Below are 12720 nucleotides of genomic sequence, written 5' to 3' on the forward strand. Positions count from 1 at the left end.
ATTTAGAGAAGGCTGCTAAGACAAAAACCTCTGATCAGCACTACTGCAGCAAATTTCCCTCCATATTTTCATCTCTGAGCATGCATATCAGTACTGGTGGCGGCAACTCAGTTCAAACTCACTGTGAGTGATCTCTTCTGACAGACATCCACAGATGGACATCAATAAAATCATTGCCTTCTAATATCTGGAAAAAAAGAAGCACCAGAACCTGAGCACAGCAGAAAGTGACTTGAACTGTTTCTTTTGTATCCCAAAGTATACACATATAATATGTAGAATGCATTTGGTATACATGTATTAACAATTTTCCAAAACATGAATGCAAAATAAATCACACCATATTGTCACAAAATAATTTCTATGGTTCTCTGTCTCTCTCTACACTGAGGTGATATTAACCTGGTGGATTGTGACAGCAAGCAGTAGTTGATAGATTCTTTACTATTTGTTTCCTGCACATACATAAATCCATAAATCCTAACTCATTCTTTACTTCAAAAGAAACCTTGAGTGATTAAGTGCAGTCCAGAAGACCTTTATTAAACCTCATAAGTAAAACATAAAATTCAACACTATCATCCTATCAACAAGTAAGGCTGTGCAGTATTTACCAGCTCATGCAGAAACTAGAGTTGCTTTCTCTCCAAGATTTGCTGTACAGGAAGGCTTGCTAGAACAACAAAAAAAATAAAAAGAATTTTAGATATAAATCCTACAATACTTAGTTCAAACCAACTTGCTGAGATGCAGGAAAACACAGCAGCTACAAGGGTAATCTGTAGCAGAGACAGTATTAATTGTACTTTTCAACACGACCTGCCCACCACAAACACTAGTAAATTTTTTTTATTCCTTCCAGAGGCAGAAGCTCAGCAATAGTGCCTCGCTGTCTCTCTCCTGCACGCTTCTCCCACCCCAGGATTTTTCTGCCTGTCTGCCATGGATGCAACTCTGGTATGACTAACACAACGTATTAATATGACAGCTGCATAACCTTGACTCAGCCAGCCAGGTGGTGAGACAGGACTGTGCACAGCTCAGGGGTTCAGAGACACTTGATCCATGCCTCACCTCAAAGCCTGCACACAGGTGGCCACTGTTTGGAGGTGCAAGCTTGAACAGCATGAAGGACCAGAGCTGCAGGGCTCAGAAACAACCTTAGAGAGAAGTTACAAGGATCTTATTTCACTGTCTTAACACAAATCTGAGCACCAAATATCCCCTACCACACAATAGGAATAGTCTGCAAGACTAACATGACTGGTGATAGTCATCAATTGAAACTAATGAGTCATTAATGAAATTTTTTCGTCCAAAAAAAAAATAAATCATCAAACCTCAAATTAGCTCAATTTGAGCTCAATTAGCTCTGCAATGCAATAGAATAATTGTGGCCTTTAAAACAGAGGCGTTTGCCTTCAGTACTGTGTAGATGCTCTATAGATTATGATAAAGAATGGCAGCTAGAAAGGTTTGCAGGAATCAGAACTATTATTTGTAAATTGTTAAGCATGAAACTGCTTAATTGACAGTAAACAGTGTAGATAAATGTAAGTTTTTGCAGGCTGTAGTGTTGGGTTTGTTGCTTTTCCAGGTACAATCAAAGCAAAAGGATTTTTGAGCAGTTGGAAGTAAAGTGGCATTTTCAAAAGATAATGTATAATGTAGTTCTACATCGGGTTACACTTCACATAAAAATTCATGAACAGTCATTAGTTCTCAAATTTTAGTGAACTACATTCTTTTTAAATCTTGAACAATGAAAGTTAAGGAAAATAAAATCTCACAGAAGTGAGAGTGTGGTGGATTCACCTTGGCTGAATACCAGGTGCCCACCCAACCGCTCTATCCCTCCCCTTCCCAGCCGGACAGGGGAGACAGTAAGGATGGGAAAAGAAAACAACACAAGTCGTGGGTTGCGATGAGGCAGTTTGTATTTATGCAAAAAGAAAGCAAAAGCAGTGTGCACGCACACAAAGCAGAAGCCAGCAGCTAATCTCTACTTCCCATAAGCAGCGATGGTCAGGCACTTCTCTGAGACGCAGGGCTCCAGCACGTGTACAGTTGTCAGCAGGCAGCTGTCAGAGACAGTGAGTGCCTCCGGTCCTGCTCCTTGCCTCAGCTTTTATATCTGGGTTGATGTCATATGGTACGGAATATCCCCTTGGTCAGTTTGGGTCAGCTGGCCTACTTGTGTCACCTCCCAGGATCTCACCCTCAACTGAATGTTACAGTGCTGTGCTCAGCAGTAGCCAAAACATGGGTGTGTTATCAACGCTCCTCTAGTTACCAATGCAGAGCTACTGTGGGGAAATAAATTCGGGCTCAGCCAGACCCACCACAGAGAGCTTCCATAGGATGGGTGAGTATGCTTACAAGTGTTTTATTTACTTTTTCCAGAACTGCAGTGATAAAACTTCTGAAGGTACACAGTCCTGTAGGCACAGCAGTCTTAGCTTCTGGTTATCTGAAAGAGCTGCACCCAGTCATCCCTTCCAGGCACACCTGTCTGGCATGTCTGGAGGGGCCCCAGAGCAAAGCAGCTCACCCTCAACTTGCTGCTGAGAGCCCCTGTCCAAGGAGGAGAACCAGGGGAAAGAGTTCCCAGTTGCCTTGGCTTGGCTGAGACTGTGCCAGCCTCAGCAGCTGGTAGTGGCACTGCTCTCAGCTGAAGACAAAATCGCTCTTGGCTGTGTTGTGAAATTACCAGAGCAGACATGTAGCTGTCTTCCTGCTTGATCTGTGGCTCTCTTTTGAAAAGGGAGGATGATTTAACACCTGCAGTACCTGCAGTACCTGCAGTACCTGCAGAAGGTACTAACTGGCTCAATGTAATTAATGTGGAAAAATGCAAATAAGGCAGAGCTACCCAGTGCTGACAGAGAAGGTGAGCTTGGGCCTGCAGAGTCCAGGGAAATGAGGGGAAAATACACTGGGAATTTAGCACATGAAAGGAGCCACGGGATGGGGAAATTGAAGATATCTGGCCTGTGGAATTAAAAAACAGATAGGGTTTTATGATACAAAGGAAAGGCTTAGACCAGTGTAGAAGTGAACTGCTCTGATGATTTTTCAACCTATCTCATTCCAGGAATGATCTTTTCTGAACTTGCCAGGAAGCCGTGTCTCTTGAACTCTTTTTCTAAACTGCATGCTTTCCAGGTGATGAGCCTACAGCCATGGAGTTATGCTACATTAAACTTCTGTGGTTCAATCAAACGCCATCGACTTTTTGCCCCAGAAATCTCAGAAGTGACAGTCTTTCACTGACACCTGTGGATATAAGACAGAATTGCATGCAAGCTCTTATACTCTGAAAGTCAGGGATTTCGGCTCCCAAACTTACTGGAAGAGTGCATTGCCTCAGACTTTTAACTGAGGGGGGGCCTCAGTACCATGCAATGTTCATGATACCACTGCAGTGATGAAGGCAAAGTGGCACGTGTTAGCCTGTGAGATCAAGGTTTGTCAGTCTTTCTCCCTTTCCCAGGGGAAAATTATCCATCCAAAGTGATTTAGGGATTTTGCCTTTTCCAGGTGCACACCTAGCTATGTGTTTTACAGGAGCAAAAGCAGAGCAGAGCAGTATTCCTTGTAGTTGGAGGAGAGAGATATGAGGCATTTGCAGAAACTACCCATTCAGAAGCTGCCTTTGGCCTGCCTGTGGCTTTGCCTGATGAGCAGGACAGTGGGATGGGAAGAGGGGACAGTGCCTAGTTCCCAGTTTGTATTCCTACTCCAGTTAAAAGTGCTGCTGAAAGAGCTATAACACTGCTAACATCCTGCCCTAGACCTCCTTGGGCTAACACAAGTTCACATTTAGCACAGGCTGAGGTACAAATTTCATCATGTGCCTCTGTGTGCAGCATAAACTTTTAAGTGTTTGTTTTGCTGGTACTTAAAGGTGTGGAAATTCTTTTGCTGACATACAGGATTTCAAAGAAAGTTAGTGGCTTGTTGAAGGGAAGTTGCTGTTTCTATGAAAACTTCAGTATGGAACTAGGATAAATCGACCTCAAACTAGGATGATTTTGATGCCAAAAATGCATATTTTGATAAGGCCTATCTTGCCAGTGTCACATGCATGGAGAATCTGACAGGAATTAATCTACATGTAGCATAATAGATCATTATAAAAGAGAGAAAGGCAAGGCAAAGCAAGGCAAGGACCATCTCTCACCACCCTGTCACTCCCACCAATGAGGGCTACCCCTGGCCAGGGACTTGCTGGACTTAAATGAATAAGTGAGTAGATGCATTAATCATCAACATGGTGTACCATCACTTGCAGTTTATGGTGTTTTGCTGTACTGGTGTATAGCGTATGCTCGTCAGGAAACATTTCTCATTTTCTTGCCTTTGTCCTCTGCGGTTGTCTTGACTGTCTTGGTAAAACAACAGCTCTTGTAAGATCAGTTTTGTCCCTGACACAAAGCTCTGCACTAACGCTAACTCCAGCTGAAGCTGAGCCTAGGAAGAGTCACAGACATTTGACAATTGTTTGGGGTCAGATTGATTAACTGCAGGAGTACCTCTTCCTGACCCAGAAGTACCCTCTCCCCCACCCTTCTTGCACAGTAATTTGTGTGCTTTGTTGAAGCTTTGATTTGTAAACTCTTTCTCGCAAATAGATTTTGAAAGAGCTGTTTATTACCCCTGTGACATGTGGTGGGGTTTCTGCTACATGCTGGAAAATAAACCATTTTCTAAGTGGCATTTGTAGTCTTTTGGAAATAGATAGTGCCTGATCTTCAACACTGTTTGGGGTAAGAGAAAAAGAAAGCCTTTTGTGTTGTTGACAGAAAGTTTTTGACTTTCCTGTGGGATCCTCTTGGGACAAATAAAGACTAAACAAAGTTGTTTGGTTATGGTGGGGCCTTGCTGCCGTATCATGAGAACCATGCACTCATGGCTTGCGATAGATGAGGATCCATGAGCAGCCCTCTGGCAAGGAAAGCTTGAGAGAGAGAAAACCTCTTGGTAGTAAGACTCTTTTAGCTTGCAACAGACCTAATCACACATTTCAGTGATTTTTGGTTTTTTTAAAATCTTTTTCAAGATCTCAAAATAGATATGGACCTCTCTCACAGGAACTCTTCCTGTTTGTCAGTGTAGACATCCTTTTCCGTATCCTGTTCCAGTGTTATATCAGTAACTCCCACTGAATGGCAGTAGTAGCCTGCTGATATAACCCTGGCTTATCTAAAATGCCAAGTATTAAATTAAGCACACACATTCCACCAGACCAGGTTGCTCAAAGCCCCATCTAACATGGACTTGTTATGCTAAGGAATTTGTAAGCAACACCCCACCAGTGCCCTTGTAGACTGTTCACGTTTCTCATTTAGCTTAAACAATACCGTGAAATGCAGTAGCTCTTCACTGAGATACCTCTGCTCAGATTGCTACCAAAATACCAAACCAAAAAACAACACAACTTAGTTGTGCCAAATACTTACTCCTCTTTAAGTCTCCAATGTTCTCTTTAAAATACATTCCCAGATAAGGGACACCAGTGGAATCCTGGCTTGTATCAACAGTAGTGTGTCCAGCAGGACCAGGGCAGGGATCATCCCCCTCTACTCAGCACTGGTAAGGCCACATCCTGAGTACTGTGTCCAGTTTTGGACCCCTCAATACAAGAAACATTGAGGTGCTAGAGCAAGACCAGAGAGGTCTTGCTGGTGAAGGATCTGGAACACAAATCTCATGACAAACAGCTGGGGCTGTTTAGTCTGGAGAAAAGGAGGTTCAGGCGGGACATTATTGCTCTCTACAACCACCTGAAAGGAGGTTGGTGCAAGGTGCGGATTGGCCTCTTCCCCCAGGTAACAAGCGACTAGAAGAAATGTCCTCAAGTTGTGCCAGGGAAGGCTTAGACTGGACATTAGGAAAAACTTCTTCACAGAGTGGGTTGTCAAGCATTCCCATGCATGGCATTCCCATCAAGGGTGACTGAGGAAGTGGATGAGTCACTATGCCTGGAGTTATTTAAAAGACATGTAGATGTGGCACTCGGGCACGTGGTTCAGCGGTGGACTTGGCAGTGTTGGGTTAATAGTTAGACTTGATGATCTTAAAAGTTTTGATTCTATTGAGATACACTTGCATGCCCTTTATGTAACAGGACTGTCATGTTCAGCAGCTCTGGAACCTTATGTCTTAGTTAGAACAGCTGGGACCAGTTCACCATTGTATGGGTGTAACCCAAAACTGTGTATTCTATAGCCTTCCATGCCATTTCCCAGACACTGTTATCAATGAACTATTTACACCATCTGCACATAGAGCCTGACTCCTCAGGCTATAAACTAGGTGTTAAGAGGCCTGCGAGACAGGAGTTGCTCTTGTCCTCACACCCATTAAGGAACCCCCCACCCTGAGGGAGGTACTGGGCATTCCTGCCTGAACTGGAGGATATATAATCTTGGAGTCTTGGGACTTTTTTAACCACTTGTGGGATCCAGAGGAAGACTGCAGATCACCTCTCTCAACCAGACTGCAGACCACCACTCTCGACTGGACTGCAACCACCACTTTTGACCAGACTGCAACAGCACTCTCACCAACAGGTTTTCCCCCTCTCCCTTTACTTTGGACTCAGGGGGCCCAACGAACACCACTTTGTTCATGCCCCAAGATGCTGGGTTATACATTTGGGTTTTGTGGGTTAAAACCAATTGTTTGTCTGTATAATCGTATTTATTGTATTATTTTATTAAATTGTTATTCTTACTTATAATCTCTCTTTTGGATTGAGTTCATTTTCCCCTGCTGGCTTACCTTTAAACCAGCACACCTTACTTGGACTACATTACTGGTTTTAGGTAATAAAACAATCTAGAATTCATTCTGTGTCTGACAAATTCTGGCTCTGAAGTTAGACAACCAAAGAAGACAAAGGGAACCTTAAGTTTAGCTTGTGTGGAATCATATGGAAACTGCAGCTCACTGCTGCTGGAAGATCCCCAAACAAGCAGTACTGCCATTTTATGAGTACCTAGCTTGCATATTAGAGGTGGTTGTTGCTGAAGTGATTGCTACCAGCAGTATGCAGGCCTATGAAAACTAACACTTCTTTTTAAAACGTATCTAATAATTGGCCCTTACAAGCCACTTCTGAATGCCTCATTGATAGTATGACTACCTAAATGTACTCTTTTTTCAAATAAAACCTGCAAATTGAATAATTGCTAGAAGCATAAAATCACCAATGTGTGATTGATACACGTTAGGAAAAAATGGAATTGCAGGTCTTTCTGCTGCCACTAAATTAAGTAAAAACACGTTTCTGGAGCTACTAAATTTCCTTTGTAAATGGTGATGTTTTGGATTTTGGTGTTTTGTTGAGAGGTGGTTTTTTTGTTTGCTTTTTTTGCGTGTGTGTGTTTGTGTTTGGTTTTGTTTGTTTGTTTAGTTGGTTGGTCACTTGTTGGGTTTTTTTGGTGCTTTTAATTTAAAGCACAGTTAAGGCAAGTGATTTTAATGCTGGTTGCTCTCTAAAGCCTGCATAGAAAAGGAACTGGATATTTTAAAGAAATCTGATTTTTCATCTTATCCAGGACTTGACTGATAGTTAGGAAAACCAAGCAAGCATCATAATAAGCCCCTGTTACTTCAAGCCATGAAGACCTGTCATAGTCAATTGCTACGCATGTTTCACACTGCTGGAACTTAAGTACTGTTTTCTGACCTAAGCATCATTGTGTGTAGATTCCTGAAACATCTGCTCTACAAGTTTTAGTTGTCAAAGGGAGATGGTAAGGGGATATTTTTCGCCCTGAATATCACTCTTGAGAAGACATTAGTTCCATAAGAGGACTGAGGGGCGCAGCTTCATGTCAAGTGCTATCTGCACTTCTTGTCATGGCAACATTGTAAAGGAAGTGGAGGCTGTGGGAAATGAAGACCAATAGGAATAACGAGAAATAATGGCATGTGGACCTGAAAAGAAGAGCTCTTTGATCTCTGTAGAGTAAAACATTGCCTGTAGCAGTATCTCAGATGATGGGGACTACGATAAGGTCATGAAGGAGGGGGTTATTAATGGAGGGTCTGAAAACGGAAAAGGTGGAAACAGTTGAGCAAGAAAAGGCCATTAAGGCAACTGTAACAATTTAGCAATGTCTATATGAGAGCATCTGAAGCTTGACAAAGGAGAAAGGAGGAGAAGCAAAGACAGAGAGCCATGGAGATGGGGAAACTCTCTGCTCTCAGTCCCAGGCTGAGCTCTGACCACAACGAAAGCAAGAACCAAGCTGAGGTCCTGGGTTGTTACAGCTTGAAGAAGGTATTTTTCTTCCTTGAAATCTAGCATCTGCCTAATGCAGTCATCAAGACATCATTACTTTTTAAAAAAACAAATACTCCCTCCCAAACTTAAAAAAAGAACAAAACAAAACAAAAACCCCCCAGATCTGCATGTTGTTTTACCCCTGCCCACCAGCCCTCCTGCTGACTGAAGAGCTGACAACAGAGATACTGAGCCCTGCCATCTCCAGATGCCATCTTCAGATGTTGCTGATGTGCCTTCACCGCAGAGCTTGGGCACATGCCAAAGGAACATTACACCAAAGCACGAGTGGTGCTTATTTCAGTGCATGTCAGAGGAGACCACAGAAGACAGCTTGGGACTCATCAGAATGTGGGGAACCAAAAGGAGTTGTTGGAGCTACAGCAGACTTCAAAATGCAGAACACCAGAAGTCTGTGGTCAAACCCCTGCTCTGGGCACCTCTGTGGGTTGCTCCAGACCTCTCCATAGGTGGATATTTCACAGCCTTTTCAAGAAATCTGTCCCTGTGTTTGACCCAATTGCTGTAATAAGGGCCACTTGGAGGAGCAGAAATTTCAGCTGTTATAGGACTTAGGTGATAGACCAATCTTGAATGCAAACTGAAGTCAAATCTCAGAGTGACCTTTGAAATTTGTGACCAAAAAGAAATTTATGGGTTTCTGTGACCTGTATGTAGAATTTGGCCTAATTCTTGTTTAGATCTTTCTTAAGATCTCTGCATCCTTTGAGAAAAAATACTGACAGGTGAACATACCTATGTGTCACTTGAGTGGGTGCTTGTACCACAGAGCATGAGTAGATGGTGATGTAGGAAAGCAAATATTTTTGAAAGGTTACAGAATTACAAAATCACAGAATGGGTCAGGTTGGAAGGGTCCAAAGTGACCAAAGTGGTCCCACCTCCCTGCTCAAGCACGGTCATCCTAGAGCGCATGACCAGGATTGCATCAAGACGGTTCTTGAATATTTCCAGTCAGAGAGATTCCACAACCTCTCTGGATATTCTGTTCCAGTGCTTGGTCATCTGCACGGTAAAGAAGTTCTTCCTCATATTCAGGTGGAATTTCCTGTGCATCAGTTTCTGCTCTGTGACTCTTCTCCTATTGTTTGGTCCACTTGAAAAGAGCCTGGCTCCATCCTCTGAGCAACCTCTCTTCAAATACTTGCATACATTGATGAGGTTCCCTCTCAGTCATCTCTTCGGTTCTGTTTAGTATCTTTATCGATGATTTAGATGAAGGGATTGAGCGTACCATTAACAAATTTGCAGATGACACTAAGCTGGGAGGGAGTGTGGATCAGCTGGAAGGCACGAGGGCTCTGCAGAGTGACCTGGACAGACTGGAGAGATGGTCTGATTCCAGTGGGATGAGGTTCAACAAGGCCAAGTGTCAGGTCCTGCCCTTTGGTCACAACAACCCCAGGCAGCGCTACAGGCTGGGGACAGAGTGGCTGGAGAGCAGCCAGGCAGAAAAGGACCTGGGAGTTTGGATGGACAGGAAGCTGAACATGAACCAGCAGTGTGCCCAGGTGGCCAAGAAGGCCAATGGCATCCTGGCCTGGATCAGGAACAGTGTGGCCAGCAGGACTAGGGAAGTGATTCTTGCCCTGGACTCAGCACCGGTGAGGCCACACCTGGAGTACTGTGCCCTGTTGAGGACCAGGAAACGGAATGGGAACGATTCCGGAAATGGAAAAATATGTACAGCGATTGAACAGACTTTATGATTCGGACTTTATAGTCGTTGTGCATGTACACATTGTGTGTTCCCCCCGAATTTGCATCTTCCGGGCACGTCCCTGCCTGCTCACCTCCCTGCTCCTCTGTCTTCTCTGCCGATTGGCTGGAGAAGCTGCGGCAGGAGACAGCCCCCACTCCCCCTTTCCTCCCCTGGTCCCTCCTGCGCTCCTCCCCCCTTTTGCCCATGGTCCAATCCTGGTTTGTCCCTCCGCCTGTCTGTCTCCTGCTCCACCCTATGTCCTGGCCCTTTCCCTTTGGATAAAAACCCCGCGTGCGCGCTGAAATAAACATTCTACCTGCGCCCCACCTTTGTGTCTCGGATCCGTGCTGTGGCGCGGCCCCATTCCCCTCCCCCTTTTTGGACCGCGGCAGTGCCCAGTTCCAGGCCCCTCAGTTCAGGAAGGATATTGAGGTGCTGGAGCAGGTCCAGAGAAGAGCAACAAGGCTGGTGAAGGGACTGGAGCACAAGTCTTCTGAGGAGAGGCTGAGGGAGCTGGGGTTGTTCAGCCTGGAGAAGAGGAGGCTCAGGGGAGACCTCATCACTCTCTACAACTCCCTGAAAGGAGGTTGTAGCCAGGTGGGCGTCACTCTTCTCCCAGGCAGCTCTCAGTAAGACAAGAAGGCATGGTCTTAAGCTGTGCCAGGGGAGGTTTAGGTTAGATATTAGGAAGAAATTCTTTACAGAGAGGGTAATCAGGCATTGGAATAGACTGCCCAGGGAAGTGGTGGATTCTTCTGGAGGTTTTTAAGATGAGACTGGATGTGGCACTTAGTGCCATGGTCTAGTAACCACGGCAGTGTTGGATCAAGGGTTGGACTTGATGACATCAGAGGTCCCTTCCAACCCAGCTGATTCTATGATTCTATGATTGTATGATTCTTGAGGCTGAACAGGCCCAATTCTTTCAGACTTTCCTCATAAGTGAGGTGCTCCATTCCCTTAATCTCCTTTGTAGCCATCGCTGAACCTGCTCAAGGAGCTCCATGTCTCTCTTGTCCTGAGAAGCCTCCAGATGTGGCATCACCACGTCTATGTAGAGCGGCAGGATTACCTCCCTCAACCTGGCAATACTCTTCCTAATGCACCCCAGGATACCACTGGCCTTCTTGGTCGCACACTGTAGTTACCTACAGAGTTGTTTGTGCTGCACTGACATGTGGTGGGCACCATTAAAATTCTTCTGTGCTTTAGGTGATGCTAAAGTAAAAGAAAGAGCTACAGAGGAGATGAGAGTGAAATAAAGCCCATTTTGAAAAGTCTGCTGATACTTATGCCTATCATGTGTCAAAGAAGGCATAGATGTATATTACCATAATTCTAAGAGATTATTTCCCTGACAAAGGAAAATATGACTAATTATTCAGGCCTGTGAGGGTGGGAAGTCCCTGATGTAGATGCAACTGGGGAATGTGGCAATTCCTCATACCTCCCAGGAGTGTGCGAAGCCAGCAGCATGCAAGCAGGGGTCAGGAGGAGGAGGATTCCTGCACCCAGTGATTCTCAATGTGCTTGCCCACTTGCATGGTCAGCAAAAAGTACAGAGAATGCAAACAGAAGGGCTTTGGATCAGAGCTGTCCCAAAAGACATTTAGTCAGCTTTTTAATCTCCTTTTAAAATTTATGACTACTAGTAATACTGCTAGGTAACTTTTAAACTTTTTATTATTTTAAGGAATCACAGTGGAAACATCTAAAAAAGCAAGAGAAATCTGATATCCCTGGCATTTACAACACAGGCAGCAGCATGAACAGCTGATGTAAAGAAGCCTCATCTGTTCTAAGTTAAACAGGGAAGAGGCCCGTGTTCATAACCCAGTGTTAAAATCAACAATATTTCTTTTGAGGGTAGTGCTGAGCCACTGGTGGCTCAGTGCAAGACAAGTTTTGGAGTTTTTAATATATGTCGTGTTTTCTTACGTGTCTAGTAGCACAACTACCTACTTGTAAATCCCTTTAAGATCTGACAGCTTCCTTGGTACTATATGGAAAGTATAAAAAAGGTATTCCTTCCTCCAAAAGGCTTATAAATTAAGTGCCCAGGTTTTTTTCTTCAGTGTGTTTTCCCACTCAGGCAAACAAAAGGAGGACTAGATCAGTTACTCTCACTCATCTCACTCATGGCTAGGCTTTGTGAACGAAGATTTGGGAAGGGCTCTACCCACACTGGTGGCTAAAAAGGCCAATATGAGACAGGCACGTCCGGTTGCAAAAGGCACAGCAGAAAGACTCCTTGGGTGGTATATTCTGCAAGGCACGATTCTTTCTGCGTTGCCTTTTCCCCTCGAGAGTGATCCTGCGTGCGTTCTCAAAAGCATTAGCAGCGTTATAGATGGTGTGTCTCCAGACCTCCTGATTGGAGGTCAGAGTAGACCATTATGTTGATCAATATGGCCAAGGCCGAGATGTTGTTTCAGGGAGTCCTTGTATCTTCTCTTCGGGGCTCCTCTCTTGCGGCAGCCGGTGGCAAGTTCACCATAGAGCAGGATCTTAGGGAGGCGGTGGTCCTTCATCCTGGAGGCGTGCCCTGCCCAGCGCAGGTGTGTTCTCAGTAACATGGCCTCAATACTTGTGACAGCTGCTTGCTCTAGAACAGATGTATTGGTCACATAATCTGACCAGTGAATGTTTAGAATTGTACTAGATCAGTACTGATGCTGAAAAACGCAGACCATGGAAGACT

Source organism: Pipra filicauda, unplaced genomic scaffold (assembly GCF_003945595.2).
Source record: "Pipra filicauda isolate LSUMZ 115617 unplaced genomic scaffold, ASM394559v2 scaffold35_size7292922_pilon, whole genome shotgun sequence".
Taxonomy (NCBI): domain Eukaryota; kingdom Metazoa; phylum Chordata; class Aves; order Passeriformes; family Pipridae; genus Pipra; species Pipra filicauda.